Source organism: Mandrillus leucophaeus, unplaced genomic scaffold, assembly GCF_000951045.1.
Source record: "Mandrillus leucophaeus isolate KB7577 unplaced genomic scaffold, Mleu.le_1.0 Scaffold1315, whole genome shotgun sequence".
NCBI lineage: Eukaryota > Metazoa > Chordata > Mammalia > Primates > Cercopithecidae > Mandrillus > Mandrillus leucophaeus.
The window spans coordinates 125,525-133,976 of record NW_012101272.1 but is presented as its reverse complement, the minus strand read 5'-3'; the positions used below and the strand labels follow the sequence as shown (position 1 = coordinate 133,976).

General features: G+C 45.4%; 2 pseudogenes across 1 annotated transcript in view; both read right to left on the bottom strand.

The window, feature by feature from the left end:
- Positions 1 to 1,597, bottom strand: part of LOC105534209 — a 4,653-nt pseudogene extending 3,056 nt beyond the window's left edge. Inside the window, exon 1 of the transcript XR_001005231.1 lies at positions 1,459 to 1,597. The product of XR_001005231.1 is annotated as a eukaryotic translation initiation factor 1 pseudogene (transcript). The remainder of the gene's footprint in view (positions 1 to 1,458) is intronic.
- Positions 1,598 to 5,945: 4,348 nt separating this feature from the next.
- On the bottom strand, positions 5,946 to 6,381 carry LOC105534208 (annotated as a pseudogene).
- Between the last annotated feature and the right edge of the window lie 2,071 nt (positions 6,382 to 8,452).

Genomic DNA, 8,452 nt, shown 5'->3' with positions numbered 1-8,452 from the left:
CCTCCCTTCCTCCCTTCCTCCCTTCCTTCCTTCCTTCCTTCCTGTCTCTTTCTCTCTCTCTCGTTCTCTTTCTTTTTTCTTTCTTTTTTGAGACAAGGTCTCACTCTGTCACCCAGGCTGGAGTGCAGTGGCACAATCGCAGCTCACTGCAGCTTCAGCCTCCCCAGGCTCAGGTGATCCTTCCACCTCAGCCTCTGAGTAGTTGAGATTTTTTTTATTTTTTGTAGAAACAGGGTCTTGCCATGCTGCGCAGGCTGGTCTCGAACTGCTGGACTCAAGTGATCCACCACCTTAGCCTCCCAAAGGGTTGGGATTACAGGCGTGAGCCCTAAACTGCCTTTTGATATAAAACCAAAGAGCATTTTTGCTCATAACATATCCTGAGGCACATATTTAGAGAAGCACTGCCTTTGGGGACCTTTTCTCTTTAATGGGAGAAATTTTGTTTTGTTCTGGATGGAAACTTCATGTAAACATGAAAAACACTCTGATAGACACACACACACACACACACACACACACACACACACACACACCCACCCACCCCCACAGCCTTAGTCCCCAGGTAGGCAGGAAAGAAAATATCCGGAATGACCGTTCCAGTTCTCGTCCCTTCCAGATGTGAAGCTGCCCTGAGGTGTGTGACATGGGATGTTGTCTGTACCTGGGTGGGGACCTGAGGCTGCTCTTTGATTGGGCAGTTAGGGTGAGTGGAGGAGGAAGCTCTGGGGGTGAGTGATAGGCAGCCAGGAAAGAGATGGCTTGGGGAGCACAGAGTGGAATTTTCCCCGGGAAATCCCTTTTGAACTGAAGTGGATTTGAATGTTGCACCCACGGTCACCTAGATCCCAGGGCTAAACGATTTTTCTCTTCATTTTCCAGTAACAATTAACATTGCTGTAGTGATCACAGGCAGTTTGGAGACAGTTTGTCTGGCTGTAGTGATGGAAACAAGAAGGAAACTTCTCCCTAAACCCTCAGGGAAACTTTCTTTTCTCTTCTCTCAGTTGGTGAGAAGAGGGGGACACTGAAACATTCCTGCATTGGCAAGGATTGTTCCACCTTTTGTTAAATTAAATACTTTTCAGCCTGGAATAGTGGCTCACGCTGGTAATCCCACCACTTTGGGAGGCCAAGGCGAGTGGATCACCTGAGGTCAAGAGTTCAAGACCAGCCTGAACAACATGGTGAAACACTATCTCTATTAAAAATACAAAAATCAGCTGGGCATGGTGGTGCACATCTGTAAGTCCAACTACTCAGGAGGTGGAGGCAAAAGAATTGCTTGAACCAGGAAGGTGGAGGTTGCAGTGAGCTGAGATCCTGCCACTGCACTCCAGCCTGGGCAATAGAGTGAGACTCCATCTCAAAAAAAAAAAAAAAATTAAACAGTTTTCAGAATCTTATATTCTTTTAGCAAAACACTCATTTGGGTAAATGAATGATGTTTTCATTAACCATCCAAGTGACACTCCAGAGGTGGTTTTAGATTAGAAAACAGAGGCTGAGAAGCCAGGAAATCTCTCTGGGGCAGGGGCAGGGAAGAACGTGATGTCTTGTTTTCTAGCTCACTGGAGACCTCTGAGCCTCCAGGCATGTTGTCGGTGGCATCCTGCATTTCACTTTGAATATACAAGTTGGATTTGACAACCAGGTGAGATCAGAATCATGCCCATGGGACAGAATGCCTTTTTTTTTTTTTTTTGAGATGGAGTCTTGCTCTGTTACCCAGGCCGGAGTGCTGCGGTGCAATCTCCGCTCACTGCAACCTCCGCCTCCTGGGTTCAAGTGATTCTTCTGCCTCAGTCTCCTGAGTAGCTGGAACTACAGGCATGTGCCACCACACCCGGCTAATTTTTGTATTTTTAGTAGACACAAGGTTTCATCATATTACCCAGGCTGGTCTTTAAGTCCTGACCTTGTGACCTGCCCACCTCAGCCTCCCAAAATGCTGGGATTACAGGTGTGAGCCACCATGCCTGGCCTTAGAATGCCTTTTATACAGCCTCTTGCATTGCAGAGGAGCTGCTTTATTCCTGTCCCAGCAGCTGAGCAACTCTAAAAAGCACGGCTTTGTGTTTTATGGTGTTAATTTTGTTGATTTCTAAAGGCTTTTCTCTGTCTGCCCTTCCTTACTTTCCTCTCTTCTTTTCTCCCAAGGAAAAAGGAAACCATAACAAAATATTGCCGTATTTGAGTAAGCCATCAGAATCTGCATCTGGGAGTGAAGAGAGAGCTTTCTTTTCCATGACACAGTGCATGCCATAGAATGTCCAAACAATGAGGGACCGCACGGATTATCCTGCCCACCTCTTATAAGAAGGTAGAGGCCCCAAGTTAAGCTTTTGCACAGGACTCTTAATCACAGCGCCACCTCTTTCTGCTACTCCAGGGGAAGGGAGAGCATTATTATATAATTTCACGAGTTCTGCTGGAGCTCTGACGGGGTCTCTGCAGCATGACCTGACACGACACTATTTGGAACCATTAAGCTGGCATATCTTCTGGTGTGCTGTTAAGCTGGGGTATCTTCTAGTGTGCTGAGGATCTGGCCAGCTTGCTTACATTTGTGGGCTGACTGGCCGAGAAAGATGAAATGACTTCAGCCTGCAAAGAAAGGCTGCTTATCTATTCTAAAACAGGCTCAATGTTTTTCTTTTTTCTTTTTACTTTGAGAAGGAGTTTTGCTCTTATTGCCCAGGCTGGAGTACAAATGCGCGATCTCGGCTGACTGTAACCTCTGTCTCCCGGGTTCCAGCGATTCTCTTGCCCTTGCCTCCAGAGTAGCTGAGATTACAGGCACGCGCCACCATGCCTGGCTAATTCTTTTGTATTTTTAGTAGAGATGGGGTTTCACCATGTTTGCCAGGCTGACCTCAGGTGATCCACCCACCTTGGCCTCCCAAAGTGCTGGGATTATAGGCGTGTGCCACGGCGCCCGGCTGGCTTGATGTTTTTCTGAGCACTCAACCGAATTAGTTTAGAAATGTCTGAGGCTTCTATAATGGAGAAAGAGTGAAATGAGCAAGGAGTGCCATAACCCCCCTGGTGAAAACCCACCGGATGCTGACATCACTGGAAGCCCCTGTGTAGCTCCAGCTCTCAATTCTGTCACTTCTTTACTCCTCCTGAGTGACGACTGAGTTTAAATTCTGGGTCTCTCTGCCATGCTGTGAAAAATTGTCTTCTAAAGGATGGCCACCATGTAAGTCAGGGCCTGTGGTTGCACCAACACCTACCCATCTAGTTCCTCCTTCAAGGAATTTCAGATCATTTGGTGCTATAGAGCCACTGATGCAGAGTATGATAATGTCTGTTCTGGATACTTTATTTCTTATTCTGGTGACAGGTTTTTTTTTAAATTTTTTATGTAAACTTTTTTTCCCCCCTGATTGGCAATATCATCATTATTTGTCAATCATATTCTTTTTGTTTGTTTTTGTTTTTGAGACAGAGTCTCGCTCTGTTGCCCAGGCTGGAGTGCAGTGATGTGTTCTCGGCTCACTGCAACCTTTGCCTCCCAGGCTCAAGCGATTCTGGCGTCTCAGCCTCCCAAGTAGCGGGGACTACAGGTGTGTGCCACCATACCCAGATAATTTTTTGTAGAGTGGGGTTTAGCCATGCTGCCGAGGCTGGTCTTAAACTCCTGGGCTCAAGTGATCTGCACCCCTTGGCTTCCCAAAGTGCTGGGATTAGAGGTGTGAGCCACCACACCTGGCCTTACATTCTTCAAATTAATGTGTGTTGACAGTAATAGCCTGTTAGTTGGACCTGTGACTACATTAACAAAAATAATCTTTCATGTAGCATATAGGGTTAGAGTGATAGGGCGGGAAGAAAAAAAGGAAAAGGAAAAGGATAGAGAGAAAGAGTTCTGTACGTTAAAGAATGTGTTGCTCTTGGAGTCTCTGAGATCTTGGCAAGGCCTGCAATGAATTATGTGTGTTGTTTTCTCTGGATCCTCAGTGACAATTTGAGCTATGAATAAGAGTTAGAAAGAATAGGACACTGTATTTTCCAGAGTAGAAATATAAATACATGTTTTACAGCCTCAGAGTGAATCCCCATAACTGAACTCACACTGTAGAATGTAATTTGACACCTCCCTCAGTCACAGCCACTAAGAGCAACCGCCATCGGGAACCTAATGTTACTCAGAAAACCAGGACCATCAAATCCTAGGATTGGGAGGATCTTGGAGGTTATCTTGTCCCTTTTATGCCTTCTAGCTCTTGAGCAATAAGGGAATCTGGAGCAGTGAGGGATGGGAGGGGACAGAGGCGGGGAGCCTCTGCCTCTGACTTTGTCTCAAAGATTCCAGAAATGAGGATGCATTCTTGGTCACCAAAATGCTATCTATCTTATTCTAGTGTTTAGTTTTAAGAAGCCCCAGTGCAAGGATAAGAGTGATTAATATTATCAGGAGCACAACATGTTGTGCCTGGCACCATGCCAAGCACTTACAACACATCTTACCTCATTTACTACAACAGCTCCATGAACGTAAGCACTTCATTTATAAAGACAGCAACACAGAAAAAGGTGAGTAAGTTACTCTGGACTTAGCAAGTGGCAGAGCTGGGATTCAAACTAAAGTTTGACTGATTTCGCACCTCAACCTTTTTTTTTGAGATGGGAGTCTCTTTATATTGCCCTGGCTGGTCTTGAACTCCTGGGTTCAAGTGGTCCTCCTGTCTCAGCCTCCCCTGTAGCTGGAACTATAGGTGCACACCACCATTCCAAGCTCCTGTATCTCTAACTTTTCTGGCATTTTTATGCCCTGCCATTTGCAAGAAAGTCTTACTATTATAAAATGGTTCTTTTTATGTGCTGTATAATTGGTTTTGACTTACAAGCCAAAAGACATTTTCTTTGAAAATAACAAGAAGTTCATAATTAGGGTTGCTGGGCTTAGCAAATAAAAATACAGGGTACTCAGTACAGTCAAATTTCAGACAGACAACAAATAATTTTTTAGTTTGTGTGTTTTAAATATTTTTAGCCTATGTCCAAAATATTACATGGGACATACTTAAAACTAAAAAAAAAAAAAATTATTTGTTTGGTATTCAAATTTCCTGGTCATCCTGTATCTTATCTGTATTCACAATGAATGAGACCAAGTTGCTAAATTTAGTCCCTTTGTAGGCCACAGTGTTGCTCTGTTCCATGGCTGATGACTCTCTAGTGGGAACCTCTTCATCTAGGGCCTTCTGTAAACCCTTCAGTCCCATCCCTTGTGTCTTTTTTTTTTTTTCTTTTTTTTTTTGTTCTGAGCCCTTTGTGTATTCTAGATTCTACTACTTCACTGGTTATGTGTGTGGCAAGCATCTTCTCCCAGTGTGTGTCTAGCCTTCTCCCCTCCCCTCCCCTCCTCTCCCCTCCCCCCTCCCGTTTCGTTTCGTTTCGTTCGTTTCATTTCGTTTCGTTTCGTTTCATTCAGCGTCTGATATGGTTTGACTGTGTCCTCACCTAACTCTCATCTTGAATTCCCAGGTGTTGAGGGAGCGACCAGGTGGGAGATAATTGAATCATGGGGGCGGGTCTTTCCCGTGCTGTTCTCCTGATAGTGAATAAATCTCACGAGATCTGATGGTTTTAAGATGGGGAGTTTCGGTGCAGAAGAGTTCTTCTCTTGTCTACCGCCGTGTGAGATATGCTTTCCACCTTCCATCATGATTGTGAGGCTTCCCCAGCCATGTGGAACTGTAAGTCCAATAAACCTCTTTCTTTAGTAAATTGCCCAGTCCTGGGTATGTCTTTATTAGCAGGGTGAAAACGGACTAATACAGCACCCAAAATGTTTTTAATAAGAGAGTAGGATCAGGGTTCGTTTTTCTAGCTCGGCTGGCCCATTCGGCCCTGGCACACTGAAAATTTCGGTCCTTGGAACACATAGGGTTTGGTGTGGCTGTGTGGGGTTGCCAGGGTAAATGCCAGTGTCACTATGGGCCCTTTCGAGGACCAGAAAGCAGGATGGTGCCACAGCCCTTGGGGGAATCCAGGCCAGCTGCTCAAAGGTGCGGATCTTGCCCCAGCCTTGGGGATGCGGCTGGGCCCTGACCGCTCACACGCAGTGCAAACCTTTACTCTGGGCACCTCCTGAACCCGCACAACCGCAGCTGTGGGCCTGAAACCATAGCCGTTTTGTTTTCCGGGCCTGGAAGCTTCATCTTCCGATCAGGATCAGAGGTGGCCGGTTGGTGCGATTCACAAAAAGCCTCTTCAGTATAACCTGGCTGAAGGTGGGCAGCTTGACCAACAGCCCTAGGTAGATGTCCAGCGCTTGGGCTCCCTGCGCCCAGCCTTTCTGTCCTTGCTGTGGTGGATGTCGACTCCCACAATGGCGCCTCCTGCTCCACCAGGCCGGGAAGGAGCCATTTCACTTTCTTTACGGGATCTTTGATAAACACATTTTATCAGTGTTTTCCTTTATTATCTATTGATTTATTTTGAGACAGGCTCTGGCTCTGTTGCCCAGCCTGGAATCCAGGGGCAGAATGTCAGCTCACTCCAGCCTCCACCTCCCAGGTTCAAACAATCCTTCCATCTCAGCCTCCTGAGTATCTGGGCCCATAGGTATGCATCACCACACCCAGCTGATTTTTGTGTGTTTTGTAGATACGGGGTCTTCCTACATTGCCCAGGTTGGTCTTGAACTCGTGGCCTCAAGCAAATGTTTTCCTTCATAGTTAGTACTTTTGTGTCTTATTTAAGAAATTTGGCTGGGCATGGTGGCTTATGCCCTGTAATCCCAGCACTTTGGGAGGCTGAGGTGGGCAGATCACTTGAGGCCAAGAGTTAAAGACCAGCCTGGCCAACATAGTGAAACCCTGTCTCTACTAAAAACACAAAAAAATTAGCTGGGCCTGGTGGCACACGCCTGTAATCCCAGCTACTCGGGAGGCTGAGGCATGAGAATTGATTGCATCTGGGAGGCAGAAGCGATAGTGAGCCAAGATCACGCCACTGCACTGCAGCCTGGGTGACAGAGTGAGACCCTATCTCAAAAAAAAAAAAAAAAAAAAAAAAAAAAATTCTTCCCTACTCTGTGAATATAGATATGTTCTCTTATTTCATTATGGTTTTTGTTTTGTTTTGTTTTACTTTTTGTATTTGTCTTTTTTTTTTTTGAGACAGTCTTACTCTGTCGCCCAGGCTGGAGTGCAGTGGCATGATCTTGGCTCATTGCAACCTCTGCCTCCCAGGTTCAAGTGATTCCCTCTTGGGTAGCTGGGATTACAGGCACCCACCACCACACTCAGCTAATTTTTTTGTATTTTTAGTGAAGGTGGGGTTTCACCATGTTGGCCAGGCTGGTTTCGAATTCCTGACCTCAGGTGATCCACCACCTCGGCCACCCAAAGTGCTGGAATTACAAGCGTGAGCCACTGTGCCTGGCCATATTTAGGTCTAATCTGCCAGTATTTCTGCTTGTGTGCAGTATGTTGTTGGGTCCTCCATTGTCCCAGCACTAGTTATGCGTGATCCATCTTTCTTTGATGATCAACAATTAAAAAAAAAAATCTTTAAAAAAATATGGAATGCTGATTTTACAGTGAACTATGATTGTGACACTGCACTCCAGCCTGAACAATAGAGTGAGACCGTCTCTTTAAAAAAAAAAAAGAAAAAGAAAGATCTCTTAATGAATTGGTGTGCCATCCTGGTGAAGGGGCCATGCTGATCTTCTCTGTATAGTTCCCATTTTAGTATATGTGCTGCCAAAGTGAGTGCTAATCAACAATTTTAGTATTTCTGTGACTGTTCCCACTGCTGGACAATGAGCTACTTTTATCTCTACATTACTAGAGTCTAGCATATAGGATTTGTCTCTGAGAGTGGGCTAAATAATTGTTGAACTGTGTTTTTTTTTTTTTTTTTGAGATGGAATCTTGTTCTGTCACCCAGGCTGGAGTGCAGTGGTGCAATCTTGGCTCACTGAAACCTCTGCCTCCCAGGTTCAAGTGATTCTCGTGCCTCAGCCTTCTGAGTAGCTAGGATTACAGGCATACACCACCACACCTGGCTAATTTTTGTATTTTTAGCAGAGATGGAGTTTCACCATGTTGACCAGGCTGGTCTTGAGCTCCTGGCCTCAGGTGTTCAAGCCTGCAAAAGTGCTGGTATTACAGGTGTGAGCCACTGTACCTGGCGTGAACTATGTTCTTAATCCTGGGCACCACCTTGCAAAAATCTGTTAATATAAGTTAAGTAGGGACTTAAGCAAAGGAAGATTTCTGCTAATGAGGAATTTTATCTCAAGTAACTGTTGAATTTACTAAATGAGTTGCTGAGTTTCATTATTGGAATAATAATTGTATTAGTCAGTTCTCGAATGCTATAAAGAAATACCTGCCGGGCGCGGTGGCTCAAGCCTGTAATCCCAGCACTTTGGGAGGCCAAGATGGGCGGATCACGAGGTCAGGAGATCGAGACCATCCTGGCTAAC